Source organism: Pristiophorus japonicus, chromosome 11, assembly GCF_044704955.1.
Source record: "Pristiophorus japonicus isolate sPriJap1 chromosome 11, sPriJap1.hap1, whole genome shotgun sequence".
Lineage (NCBI taxonomy): Eukaryota > Metazoa > Chordata > Chondrichthyes > Pristiophoridae > Pristiophorus > Pristiophorus japonicus.
Genome location: NC_091987.1, coordinates 173,656,862 through 173,672,446, shown reverse-complemented (window position 1 = coordinate 173,672,446; position 15,585 = coordinate 173,656,862).

Below are 15,585 nucleotides of genomic sequence, written 5' to 3'. Positions count from 1 at the left end.
GCAGAGGAGGACAAAGGGTTTAATTAGGAGGGGGATAATAGAATATGAGAGGAAGCTTGCCGGGAACATAAAAACTGACTGCAAAAGCTTCTATAGATATGTGAAGAGAAAAAGATTAGTGAAGACAAATGTAGGTCAGAATCAGGTGAATTTATAATGGGGAACAAAGAAATGGCAGACCAATTGAACAAATACTTTGGTTCTGTCTTCACGAAGGAAGACACAAATAATCTTCCGGAAATACCATGGGACCGAGGGTCTAGCGAGAAGGAGGAACTGAAGGAAATCCTTATTAGTCAGGAAATTGTGTTAAGGAAATTAATGGGATTGAAGGCCGATAAATCCCTGGGGCCTGATAGTCTGCATCCCAGAGTACTTAAGGAAGTGGCCCTAGAAATAGTGAATGCATTGGTGATCATTTTCCAACAGTCAATCGAATCTGGATCAGTTCCTATGGACTGGAGAGTAGCTAATGTAACACCACTTTTTAAAGAAGGAGGGAGAGAGAAAACGGGTAATTATAGACCGGTTAGCCTGACATCAGTAGTGGGGAAAATGTTGGGATCAATTCTTAAAGATGAAATAGCAACGCATTTGGAAAGCAGTGACAGGATCGGTCCAAATCAGCATGGATTTATGAAAGGAAAATCATGCTTCACAAATCTTCTGGAATTTTTTGAGGATGTAACTAATAGAGTGGACAAGGAAGAACCAGTGAATGTGTTGTGTTTGGACTTGAAAAAGCCTTTTGACAAGGTCCCACACAAGAGATTGGTGTGCAAAATTAAAGCACATGGTATTGGGGGTAACGTACTGAGGTGGATAGAGAACTGGTTTGCAGACAGGAAGCAGAGAGTCGGGATAAACGGGTCCTTTTCAGAATGGCGGACAGTGACTAGTGGGGTGCCGCAGGGCTCAGTGCTGGGACCCCAGCTATTTACATTATACATCAATGATTTAGATGAATGAATTGAGTGTAATATCTCCAAGTTTGCAGATGACACTAAACTGGGTGGCGGTGTGAGCTGTGAGGAGGATGCTAATAGCCTGCAAGTTGAATTGGACAGGTTAGGTCAGTGGGCAAAGACATGGCAGATGCAGTATAATGTGGATAAATGTGAGCTTATCCACGTTGGGGGCAAAAACACGACGGCAGAATACTATCTGAATGGCGGCAGATTAGGAAAAGGGGAGGTGCAATGAGACCTGGGTGTCATGGTACATCAGTCATTGAAAGTTGGCATGCAGGTACAGCAGGTGGTGAAGAAGGCAAATGGCCTGTTGGCCTTCATAGCTAGGGGATTTGAGTATAGGAGCAGGGAGGTCTTACTGCAGTTGTACTTGGTGAGGCCTCACCTGGAATATTGTGTTCAGTTTTGGTCTCCTAATCTGAGGAAGGACGTTCTTGCTACTGAGGGAGTGCTGCGAAGGTTCACCAGACTGATTCCCGGGATGTCAGGACTGACATATGAGGAGAGACTGGATCGACTGTGCCTGTATTCACTGGAGTTTAGAAGGATGAGAGGGGATCTCATAGGAACATAAAATTCTGATAGGACTGGATAGGTTCGATGCAGGAAGAATGTTCCCGATGTTGTGGAAGTCCAGAACCAGGGGGTCACAGTCTAAGTATAAGTGGTAAGCCATTTAGGACTGAGATGAGGAGAAACTTCTTCACTCAGAGAGTCATTAACCTGTGGAATCCCCTGCCGAAGAGAGTTGTTGATGCCAGTTGATTGGATATATTCAAGAGGGAGTTAGATATGGCCCTTACGGCTAAGGGGATCAAGGTTTATGGAGAGAAAACAGGAAAGGGGTACTGAGGGAATAATCAGCCATGATCTTATTGAATGGTGGTGCAGGCTCGAAGGGCCGAATGGCCTACTCCTGCACCTATTTTCCTATGTTTCTCTTCATAATAATGGGACCTCCATAATTTGGAATTCCCATTATTATGAATGAGAACCATCCCCCCAAAATACACAAAACATTCATAAAAAATAGAAAAAATACACTACATATTTAACAATCATTTAAATTAAAGTTATTTACGTATTACAGGTTGAATCTCCCTTATCCGACACCCTCGGGACCTGGCCTGTGCCAAATAAGGGATTTTGCCAGATAAAGGGAGGTCAGCCCGAGGGGTGTGGGAGGGGAGGCAGCCTGAGGTCGGGGAATGGGGGAGGAGGTCAGTGCCCCGGGTGGGCCTGAAGTGTCAGCATGCCACAAAGTCGGGGTGGAGGTCGGCCGTGTTTTGCGCATGCGTCCCCCGGCCACTAGAATCATGCCGGACGAGGGGCGGTGCCAGATAAGGGAGATCCAACCTGCATTAAAAAAAAATTACAATTTAAAAAAAATTATTAATTCTGCTTTAAAATAAATTTAGTGGGCGGGGTTTTAAAAAATAAAATGTGTTTTTTTAATTTTATTTTTTATGTTTTAAGTGTATTTTAAAACTCTTACGCTTATAAAAGTAAGCTGTGTGCCTGCTTTTATCAGGCGCAAGAGTTTTCAGGACATTCGCTGGGCAAGATATCGGTAAATCCCGCAATCTTACCCATGCGAATGTCCTGAATGCTGAGATACGGAGGAACTGTCAAACTCCAGCTTGACAGATTCGAAAAGCCCGTTTTCAGCGCATGCGCATTGTGCACTGAAAACCGGCTTCTGCGATGCCTTCCCGGGTCTGTACACACTCCGTACGGTCCCGGGAGGCTGGAATATCAGGACCGTTACATAATTGATTACACTTCAAAAAATACTTCATCGGCTTTGGGACGTCCTGAAAGGCACTATATAAGGGCATATTTGTTTGTTCTTTCTCACAATATGCTCCTTCTAACTGTCAGCTTTGTTTGGCTGGTTGGCTCTTGTTTCCGAGTCAAATGGTTGTCCGTCCAAAACACAATGGAGTGAATTTCCTTGCTGTTTTTAGCATATTCGCTGTGTATAAACAGGTAAGATCATGTTTTGTGGCAGGAGAATCTGGCAATAGCTGTGCCTGCCCATTGTCCACCAGGAGCTTGCTTCCCTCCCTGTGATATGCCCGCTGATTCCCGAATGCCCCATTTCAATGTGTGCTAATGAGGTCTTATTGGGCCACAGCTCCAAGTTTCCTGGTGTTACACTCTGATTGCACGCAGGGAGATTTATAGGGCACATCTGCTGTCAGCATGGGCTGAGATGGGGAGAGTTTCTCAGCCTATTGTTGTCATTCTGCCGACATACTCCTGGACTTGTCTCTGACTGCTTCTGACAGGGTCAGACCACTGGGAGATTGACATTAACCTGAATGAGGAGGTGGAGAAGGAGCAGCTGAGGATGGAACAAAGGAGAGTCAGGAGCAATGAAGGAGGCTGCACCTCACCAGATATTACATCCATAGAATACAGAGGAGGCACCGACCTTGCTGAGGAGCTGTATATACGAAGAGCATGCATCACCAACGATCTCCTAGGCCAATTGTTGTTGTGTTTATCTATATCATCATCACAGGCAGTCCCTCGGAATCGAGGAAGACTTGCTTCCACTCTTAGAATGAGTCCTTATGTGACTGAACAGTCCAATACAAGAACCACAATCCCTGTCACAGATGGGACAGACAGTCGTTGAAGGAAAGGGTAGGTGGGACTGGTTTGCTGCACGCTCTTTCCGCTACCTGCGCTTGATTTCTGCATGCTCTCGGCGATGAGTCACGAGGTGCTCAGCGCCCTCCCGGATGCACTTCCTCCACTTAGGGCAGTCTCTGGCCAGGGACTCCCAGGTGTCATGTTAATGTTGCACTTTATCAGGGAGGCTTTGAGGGTGTCCTTGGAACGTTTCCACTGCCCACCTTTGGCTCATTTGTCATGAAGGAATCCGAGTAGAACGCTTGCTTTGGGAGTCTCGTGTCTGGCACGCGAACTATGTGGCCTGCCCAGCGGAGCTGATCGAGTGTGGTCAGTGCTTCAATTCTGGGGATGTTGGCCTGGTCAAGGACGCTAATGTTGGTGCGTCTGTCCTCCCAGGGGATTTGTAGGATCCTGCGGAGACATTGTTGGTGATATTTCTCCAGCAGCTTGAAGTGTCTACTGTACATGGTCCATCTCTCTGAGCCATACAAGAGGGCGGGTATTACTACAGCCCTGTTGACCATGAGCTTGGTGGCAGTTTTGATGGCCTGGTCTTCAGGGCCTGGTTATCGATATAACAACACTTCAAATAGCAATTCAGTGAATGTTTTAGAATTCCTGAGGATGTGATAAGTGTTATGTAAATATAGGTTCTTTTTTTCCCAGAACATCTTTAAAACTGAAACTTGCATTACCAAGCAGTATAAGTTGCTTTAATGCAATTGTTATCCTATTGATAATGGTCATGTCTTATGAACAGATTAGAATGACTGAACATAAGACCATAAGAATTAGGAGCAGGAACAGATCATTCAGCCCTTCGAGCCTGCTCTGCCATTTAATAAGATCATGGCTAATTTGCTATCTCAACACCATTATCCCCATATCCCTTGATTCCATTAATATACAAAAATCTATCGATCCCAGCCTTGAATATACTCAAAGACTAAGCCTCCACAGCCCTCTTGTGAAGAGACTGATGTCATCTATCTTACATTATTATATATAACTGTATCCCAACATGCTATACATGACATAGAAACATAGAAACATAGAAAATAGGTGCAGGAGTAGGCCATTCGGCCCTTCTAGCCTGCACCGCCATTCAATGAGTTCATGGCTGAACATTCAACTTCAGTACCCCATTCCTGCTTTCTCGCCATACCCCTTGATCCCCCTAGTAGTAAGGACCTCATCTAACTCCTTTTTGAATATATTTAGTGAATTGGCCTCAACAACTTTCTGTGGTAGAGAATTCCACAGGTTCACCACTCTCTGGGTGAAGAAGTTCCTCCGCATCTCGGTCCTAAATGGCTTACCCCTTATCCTTAGACTGTGACCTCTGGTTCTGGACTTCCCCAACATTGGGAACATTCTTCCTGCATCTAACCTGTCTAACCCCGTCAGAATTTTAAATGTTTCTATGAGGTCCCCTCTCATTCTTCTGAACTCCAGTGAATACAAGCCCAGTTGATCCAGTCTTTCTTGATAGGTCAGTCCCGCCATCCCGGGAATCAGTCTGGTGAACCTTCGCTGCACTCCCTCAATAGCAAGAATGTCCTTCCTCAAGTTAGGAGACCAAAACTGTAATAAGATATGACCTGTAACCACCAGCATACCTTACCACCAGGGGTGCACTTGCAAGAGACAGGTATATAAGGACAGGTCTCAGGCAAGTGCAGCATTCCAGAGCTGTGAAATAAAGGTGCAGGTCCAGAGTGACTTTGACTTCACTACATGCCTCGTGTGAATCTGTACTGAGGGGACAGGACTTTACAGTGGCGACGAGGATGGGATTACAGAATCCACAGAATGGCGAACAACGGATCAGATGAAAAGTACAATGCGGGAGACAATTGGGAGAACTTTATACAAAGGCTCCAGCAAAGCTTTGTAAGGCAGACAAGAGAAGAGCCCATCTCTTGACCAGCTGTGGCTCGAAAACATATGCTTCAATGAAGGATCTGTTGGCACCCGAGATACCAGCAAGCCAGTCGTTTGAAGAATTGAGCACACTGGTAAGAGACCACCTGAAGCCAGCGAGCATCCTACACATGGCCAGACACAGGTTCTACAACTACAGACGCTGTGTGAGCCAGAGCATACCCGACTTCGTGGCGGAACTTCGGAGGTTGGCTAGTTTATGTGAGTTCTCCGATGAACTGAGGAGAGAAATGCTGAGAGACTTTCATTGAAGGAATATGCCACGCAGGCATATTCCAAAAGCTCATGGAGACCAAGAACCTGACCTTAGAGGCAGCAGCACTGGTTGCACAGACATTCTTGGTAGGGGAAGAAGAAACGAGGTTGATTTACAATGCAGGTACGACAACTAACGAAATATCGGAACAAGAAGTTCACAGCACTAAACAAGCTGCTACCCCCACACACAGACAAAATCAGGAGAACAGGCTCTCGACAGCAGGCAGAAGCCATCAAGGGCCACAGGAACGGCCGTTCATACCACATCAACCCACAATGCGAGCAATCAACTACAAACTGAGAGAAGCTCAAGAGAGATCAGCCAGACGCAGCTCATTCTTTGGGAACACAATTTGAACAATGGAGGTCTGTGCTGGAGGTGTGGGGGTGGGCACTCATCAAGGGGATGTCGATTTCAGAAGGCTGTTTGCAGAAATTGTGAATATACAGGGCATTTGGCCCGCATGTGCAAAAAAACGGCAACTCGACTGGTATACGAATCGGATGGGTTGGAAAGCGGACCAGAAGATGGTGGGGACAGTACCCGGGACACCGATGTACAGCGGGTCAACACGATCAATGGCCGCTGCTCCTACAACAGGATGCCTCCTATAATGATGAGGGTCCTACTCAACGGGATATCTGTCAACATGGAGCTGGATACGGGAGCGAGTCAAACTTTTATGGGCACTCATCAATTTGAACAACTGTGGCCGCATAAAAGAGACAGACCAAAACTCACAAGGATCGACACCAAACTAAGGACCTATACCAAAGAAATCGTACCAGTCCTCGGCAGCGCCATGCTCTCTGTCACACACAAAGGGACAGTGAACCGACTTCCCCTGTGGATTGTCCACGGAGACCCCCAGCACTGCTGGGGAGAAGCTGGTTGGCAAAACTAAACTGGAAATGGGATGATATCTATGCCATGTCATTAGAGGAAAGGACCTCCTGCTCAACAGTTATAAAGCGATTTGAACATCTCTTTCAGCCAGGTGTGGGCACTTTCAAAGGGGCCAAAGTCAAAATCTACATCACACAGGATGCTAGACTGGTCCATCACAAGGCCAGAGCTGTACCCTATGTGATGAGGGAAAAGATTTAACACGAACGGGACAGGCTTCTGCGGGAAGGCATTATATCACCTGTGGAATTTAGCGACTGGGCAAGTCCCATCGTCCCAGTCATGAAGCCTGATGGATCCGTACGAATCTGTGGGGACTACAAATCTACAGAGTCTCCCTACAGGACCAGTACCCGCTGCCCAAAGCGGAGGACTTATTTGCCACATTGGCTGGAGGTAAACTTTTCTCAAAATTAGACCTCACATCTGCGTATATGACGCAAGAATTGACCGAGGAATCCAAGCTGCTCACCACCATCAACACACATCGAAGCCTTTTCATGCACAATCGATGTCCAGTCGGCATCAGGTCAGCAGCTGCCATATTTCAGCGCAACATGGAGAGTCTGCTCAAGTCCATCCCGGGGACGGTTGTATTTCAAGACGACATACTTATCACGGGCAGGGGCACCGACTCCCATCTCCGTAATTTGGAGGAAGTACTAAAGCGGTTGGATCGGGTAGGCCTACGAGTCAAGAAATCCAAGTGCCTGTTTCTCACACCCGAGGTTGAATTTTTGGGCAGAAGGATTGCCGCTGATGGAATCCGCCGAACAGAGTCCAAAACAGAAGCAATTCGCCTGGCACCCAGGCCCCGGAATGTCTCAGAACTGCACGCCTTTCTCGGGCTACTCAATTACTTTGGGAACTTTATGCAGAACTTAAGCATGCTGCTGGAGCCTCTCCACGTGCTACTCAGGAAGTGGTGTGATTGGTTTTGGGGGGAGGCCCAGGAACGCGCCTTCAATAAGGCACGCAACCTTCTGTGTTCCAATAGTGTTTTGACTTTCTTTGACCCAGGTAAAAAGCTAGTTCTCACATGCAATGCGTCAGCAAATGGGGTCGGTTGCGTTTTGCAACACCTCAATCATGCGGGCAAATTACAACCCATAGCTTATGCCTTCAGGTCACTTTCGCGGGCAGAGCGCGGGTACGGAATGGTAGAGAAGGAGGCGCTCGCGTGCGTGTACGGTGTCAAAAAGATGCACCAATATCTTTTCGGGGCCAAGTTCGTGTTAGAAACTGACCACAAGCCCCTCACGTGCCTCCTATTTGAGAGCAAGGCAATAAACGCCAACGCCTCGGCGCGAATTCAATGGTGGGCACTCATGCTGGCGTCCTACGACTATACCATAAGGCACAGACCAGGCACAGACAACTGTGCCGCCGCGCTCAGCAGGCTACCCCTGGCGACCACGGAAGGGTCTGACGAACAGGACTGTGAGATAGTCATGGCAATCAATGCGTTTGAGTCCACAGGTTCGCCCATGATGGCTCGCCAAATCAGAGCCTGGATGGCCAGCGACCCCACGTTATCCTTAGTAAAAAGATGTGTCCTAACCGGTGACTGGGCAGAGGCTCGCGATGCCTGCCCCGAGGAATTAAAACCCTTTCACGGGTGCATGCATGAGCTACCACTACAAGCAGACAGCCTAATGTGGGGCAGCCGAGTAATCCTGCCTCTGCGAGGCAAAGAGGCATTTGTCCGGGAGTTCCTCCGCGAGCACCCAGAGATCGTTCTCATGAAGGCCATAGCCAGATCCCACGTCTGGTGGCCTGGTGTTGACGCGGACTTGGAGCTCTGCATCCGAAGGTGCACCATTTGTGCCCAACTCAGCAATGCCTCCATGGAGGCTCCACTGAGCCCCTGGCCCTGGCCTACCAAACCGTGGTCGCGGGTGCACATAGACTATGCGGGCCCATTCATGGGCAAAATGTTCCTTGTAGTTGTAGATGCATTTTCAAAGTGGATCGTATGCACCATTTTAAACTCGAGCACAACTTCCACCACTGTGGAGAGCCTTGCACCATGTTTGCAACGCACGGAATCCCTGACATATTGGTCAATGACAATGGTCCATGCTTCACCAGCGCAGAATTCCAAGATTTTATAATTGACCACGGCATAAATCACGTCAAGACGGCACCGTTCAAGCCGGCCTCCAACGGCCAGGCAGAGAGAGCAGTGCAAATCATTAAACAAGGCATGCTTAAAATCCAAGGTCCCACGCTGCAGGGTCGCCTGTCGCGACTGCTGCTGGCATACAGATCTCGTCCACAGTCACTGACTGGGATCCCCCCCGCGCAACTGTTGATGAAAAGGACTTTAAAAACAAGGCTCTCATTAATCCTCCCAGACATGCATGAAATCATTGAGGCAAAGCGCCGTAAGCTGACTGAGTACCATGACAGAAATTCGAGGGGGAGATGGAATGAGATAGGGGACAAAGTGTTTGTACTAAACTATGGCAGGGGTCCCAAATGGCTTGCAGGGACAGTAATGGGCAAGGAAGGAAACAGGCTAATGCTAATACAAATGGACAATGGCAAAACCTGCTGGAGGCATGTAGACCAAGTCAAAAGCAGATTTACCAACAACACTGTGGAACCAGAGGCAGACTACAATGTGGAACTCGCACCACACCTGGTGGACAGACAGAGGGAACAACCTGAGGAAAGGGCAATCCTAACAGACAGCCCAGGCGAGTCAACAACAATCACACCAATCGAAACAGACAGCCCAGGTGAGATACCAGCAAGCACACCCAAAGAAAAACAGACACCAAGGCAAACAACTGAACCACAACTCAGACGCTCCACGCGAGAGCGTAGACCACCTGAGAGACTGAACCTATAAAGACAATAAGTCCTTGGGGGAGGGTGATGTCATGTATCTTGCATTATTATATATAACTGTATCCTAACATGCTACACATGACTGTAATAAGATATGACCTGTAACCACCAGCAAGAGACAGGTATATAAGGACAGGTCTCAGGCAAGTGCAGCATTCCAGAGCTGTGAAATAAAGGTGCAGGTCCAGAGTGACCTTGACTTCACGACATGCCTCGTGTGAATCTGTACTGAGGGGACAGGACTTTACAGCTACCAAAGATTCACCACCCTCTGAGTGAAGAAGTTTATCCTGATCTCGGTCCGAAATGGCTGACCCCTTATCCTGTGACCCCTGGTTTGAGATTCCCCAGTCTAGACTGGAACAAAAGCCAAATACTGCGGATGCTGCAAATCTGAAATTAAAACAGAAAATACTGGAAATACTCAGCAGGTCAGGTAGCATCTGTGGCGAGAGAAACAGAGTTAATGTTTCAGGTTGAAGACCCTCCGTCAGAACTGGAAAAAGTTACAGCTGTAACAAGTTTTAAGCAAGCGCAGAGGCTGTGAATGCAGGGGAGGAAAGAACAAATGGGAAGGTCTGTGGTAGGGTCGAACGCAGGAGAGATTAAATGACAAATGGGATGATGGTTCAAGGCAAAAGGAGATAGTAATGGAACAAGTAAAGAAACAAAAGGTGGGACTAGAGGAGGTGTAAATGGGAATTTCAGAATCAGCAACAGCTGCTGTCCGAAAAAAATGGGAGCAGCGATTATAATCTGAAATCGTTGATCTCGATGTTGAGTCTGGAAGGCTGTAAAGTGCCTTGTCGAAAGATGAGATGCTGTTCCTCGAGTTTACGTTGAGCTTCATTGGAACAGCGTAGGAGGCCGAGGACGGAGAGATCGCAGTGGAACTGGAGCGGAGAATTAAAATGACGGGTGGATCCAAAAATAAAACTGTCTACTTTGGAATATGTAAAGATATGGCATTGGTGTGGCGAGCTTTCATTCATTTCTATTCATTACTTCTCTGGGCAAGCAGCATAATAATCTTTGAGCGGGATGCAAGAATCTCTTTGTGATTGGATCAATGGTCCACAAGAACAACACAAACAACAACCAGCATTTCTACGGCGCCTTCAACGTAAAACAATTCCAAGATGCTTCACGGAGGCAGAATCAGACAAAAATGGATGCCGAGCCAAAGGAGGAGATGGGGTGACCCGGAACTTGGGCAAAGGAGTGGGTTTTAAGGAGGATCTTAAAGGAGGAGAGGAAAGTTCAAGGCTTAAGGAGAGAATTCCAGAGCGTGGGGTCGAAGCAATTTTCGGCCCAGCCGCCAGGAAGAGAGGGGAGGCGCACAAGAGGCCAAAGTCAGGGGAACGGAGCTGTCCAGGGGGATTGAGGTCATGAAGGGATTTAAACTGTCAGTGTTGGAAAACCAGGAGCCAAAGTATGTCAGTAAGGACCGGACTGATGGACGAGTGAGACTCAATATGGGCTCAGTTACCGTGGCAGAATTTGGGATGTGCTGAAGTTTACATACAACAACAACTGGTATTTATACCATGGAGCATGGGAAGCCGACTAGGAGCGCATTGCAATAGTCGAGTCTATAGGTGGCAGAGTCTTAGATAGTCAACTGGAAAACGCTGTAATCCCTTTAAGAATTACACTATCCTGGATTAGACCCACTGCCCACATACAAACAGGCAGCTCTGGAAATTCTAAAACAAGTGACCGAGATGGCTCGATATGGCCTCCTGATTCCACAGATAACTGTTTGACTTTGGCTTTCCACTGTTTGTTGTGTTATAGAAAACAGGAATGGAATTATAGGCACTCCCTGTTACTGAAACGCTTGCAAAAAATCCTACAAATCCACGAGGAGGTCAGACGCACCAACATTAGTGTCCTCGACCATAGAAACATAGAAACATAGAAAATAGGTGCAGGAGTAGACCATTTCGCCCTTCGAGCCTGCACCACCATTCAATAAGATCATGGCTGATATTCCCTTAGTACCCCATTCCTGCTTTCTCTCCATACCCCTTGATCCCCTGAGCCATAAGGGCCATATCTAACTCGCTCTTGAAGATATCCAATGAACTGGCATCAACAACTCTCTGCGGCAGGGAATTCCACAGGTTAACAACTCTCTGAGTAAAGAAGTTTCTCCTCATCTCAGTCCTAAATGGCGTTCCCCTTATCCTAAGACTGTGTCCCCTGGTTCTGGTCTTTCCCAACATCGGGAACATTCTAACCGCATCTAACCTGTCCCGTCCCGTCAGAATCTTATGTGTTTCTATGAGATCCCCTCTCATCATTCTAAACTCCAACGTATAAAGGCCCAGTTGATCCAGTCTCTCCTCACATGTCATTCCAGCCATCCCGGGAATCAGTCTGGTGAACCTTCGCTGCACTCCCTCAATAGCAAGAACGTCCTTCCTCAGATTAGGAGACCAAAACTGAACACAATATTCCAGGTGAGGCTTCACCAAGGCCCTGTACAACTGCAGCAAGACCTCCCTGCTCCTATACTCAAAACCCCTAGCTATGAAGGCCAACATACCATTTGCCTTCTTCACCACCTGCTGTACCTGTATGCCAACTTTCAATGACTGATGAACCATGACACCTAGCTCTCGTTGCATCTCCCCTTTTCCTAAACTGCCGCCATTCAGATAATATTCTGTCTTCGCGTTTTCGCCCCCAAAGTGGATAACCTCACATTTATCCACATTATACTGCATCTGCTATGCAGTTGCTCACTCACCTAACCTGTCTAAGTCACCCTGCAGCGTCTTAGCGTCCTCCTCACAGCTCACACTGCCACCCAGTTTAGTGTCATCTGCAAACTTGGAGATATTACACTCAATTCCTTCATCTAAATCATTGATGTACATTGTAAAGAGCTGGGGTCCCAGCACTGAGCCCTGCGGCACTCCACTAGTCACTGCCTGCCATTCTGAAAAGGACCCGTTTATCCCGACTCTCTAGTTCCTGTCTGCCAGTCAGTTCTCTATCCACATCAGTGCATTACCCCAAATACCATGTGCTTTGATTTTGCACACCAAACTCTTGTGTGGGACCTTGTCAAAAGCCTTTTGAAAGTCCAAATACACCACATCCACTGGTTCTCCCTTGTCTACTCTACTAGTTACATCCTCAAAAAATTCCAGAAGATTTGTCAAGCATGATTTCCCCTTCATAAATCCATGCTATCGTGTCACTACTTTCCAAATGCGTTGCTGTTTCATCCTTACTAATTGATTACAACATTTTCCCCACTACTCATATCAGGCTAACCAGTCTATAATTACCCGCTTTCTCTCTCCCTCTCTTTTTTAAAAGTGATGTTACATTAGCTACCCTCCAGTCCATAGGAACTGATCCAGAGTTGATAGACTGTTGGAAAATGATCACCAATACATCAACTATTTCTAGGGGCACTTATTTAAGTACTTTGGGATGCAGACTATCAGGCCCTGGGGATTTATCGGCCTTCAATCCCATCAATTTCCCGAACACAATTTCCCGCCTAATAAGAATATCCTTCAGTTCCTCCTTCTCACTAGACCCTCGATCCCCTAGTACTTCCAGAAGGTTATTTGTGTTTTCCTTCGTGAAGACATAACCAAAGTATTTGTTCAATTGGTCTGCCATTTCTTTGTTCTTCATTATAAATTCATCTGAATCTGACGTTTGTCTTCACTAATCTTTTTCTCTTCACATATCTATAGAAGCTTTTGCAGTCAGTTTTTATGTTCCCAGCAAGCTTCTTCTCGTACTGTATTTTCCTCCTCTTAATTAAACCCTTTGTCCTCCTCTGCTGAATTCTAAATTTCTCCCAGTCCTCAGGTTTGCTGCTTTTTCTGGCCAATTTATATGCCTCTTCCTTGGATTTAACACTATCTTTAATTTCCCTTGTTAGCCACGGTTGAGCCACCTTCCCCATTTTATTTTTACTCCAGACAGGGATACAGAATTGCTGAAGTTCATCCATGTGATCTTTAAATGTTTTCCATTGCCTATCCACCGTCAACCCTTTAAGTATTATTTGCCAGTCTATTCTCGCCAATTCACGCCTCAAACCATCGAAGTTACCTTTCCTTAAGTTCAGGATCTTAATTTCTGAATTAACTGTTTCACTCTGTATCTTAATGAAGAATTCTACCATGTTATGGTCACTCTTCCCCAAGGAGCCTCGCACAACAAGATTGCTAATTAATCCTTTCCCATTGCACATCACCCAGTCTAGGATGGCCAGCTCCCTCGTTCGTTCCTCGACATATTGGTTGAGAAAACCATCCTTAATACACTGCAGGAAATCCTCCTCCACTGCATTGCTACCAGTTTGGTTAGCCCAATCAATATTTAGATTATAGTCACCCATGATAACTGCTGTACCTTTATTGCATGCATCCCTAATTTCTTGTTTGATGCTGTCCCCAACCTCACTACTACTGTTTGGTGGTCTGTACACAACTCCCACTAGCATTTTCTGCCCTTTGGTATTCCGTAGCTCCACCCGTACTGATTCCACGTCATCCAAGCTAATGTCCTTTCTTACTATTGCTTTAGTTTCCTCTTTAACCAGCAATGCCACCCCGCTTCCTTTTCCTTTCTGTCTATCCTTCCTAAATGTCGAATACCCCTGGATGTTGAGTTCCCAGGCCAACATCCCAGCATCGCAGCACTGACCACAATTGATCAGCTCCGCTGGGCAGGTCACATCGTTCGCATTCCAGACTCGAGACTCCCAAAGCAAGCGCTCTACTCGGAACTCCTCCACGGCAAATGAGCCAAAGGTGGGCAGAGGAAACGTTGCAGGGACACTCTCAAAGCCTCCCTGATAAAGTACAACATCCCCATTGACACCTGGAAATCCCTGGCCAAAGACCGCCCTAAGTGGAAGAAGTGAATCCGGGATGGAGCTGAGCACCTCGAGTCTCATCGCCGAAAGCATGCAAAAAGGTAACAGAAAGAGTGTGCGGCAAACCAGTCCCACCCACCCTTTCCCTCAATGACTATCTGTCCCACCTGTGACAGGGACTGTGGTTCTCGTATTGGACTGTTCAGCCACCTAAAGACTCATTTTAAGAGCGGAAGCAAGTCTTCCTCGATTCCTATGATGATGATGATGTACTGAGTATGAAGATTCGTCGACAAGATGGTTCATAACTAAATCTAATAACCACAGTGATTAACCTCATTTAAATATGAGAAATATCCCACCATAGCATGCAATCCACATTATTACATTGTTATGTCCTGCGTTCATTCATGCTCTTGATCAGTAAACGCTGTCTGGTACCCACCCTTTGTGTAGCATCCTCTTGTTTATGCCAGATGTGTAGCCTGTATGTTGATACTCAATTTCTGGGAGATGAATTCCCAAATCTACACGTTTTTAATCTCCAAAATTGTGAGATGTACCATGCAATGCGTCAATAATGAAAGCTGTTAAGCTGGCCTCCATTACTGCAGTTATCAATCAAGAGCAGATCACAGCACCTTTCAAATGCCCCTCTAGTTAATGCTCTGTCTCATTTTCTTTCTCAGTGCCTTTTCCACTATCCATTTTCTCTTTCCTTATTTTTCCTGTCTTTTTCCTTTGTTCCCTGAAATGAGCTTTCGACCACATATCCGCAGATTAACTGAGACCACTTCCGTAACATCGCCCGTCTCCGCCCATGCATCAGCTCATCTTCAGCTGAAGCCCTCATCCACGCCTTTGTTACCTCGAGACTTGATTATTCCAATGCACTCATGGCTGGCCTCCCACATTCTACCCTACCAAAACTCGGCTGCCCATGTCCTAACTTGTACTAAGTCCTGCTCACCCATCACCCCTGCGCTTGCTAACCTACATTGGCTTCCAGTTAAGCAACGCCTTGATTTCAACATTCTCATCATTACTTTAAAATCCGTCCATGGCCTCGCCCCTCTCAATTTCTGTAATTTCCTGCAGCCCGACAACCCCCGAGATGTCTGTGCTTCTCTAATTCTGCCCTCCTGAGCATC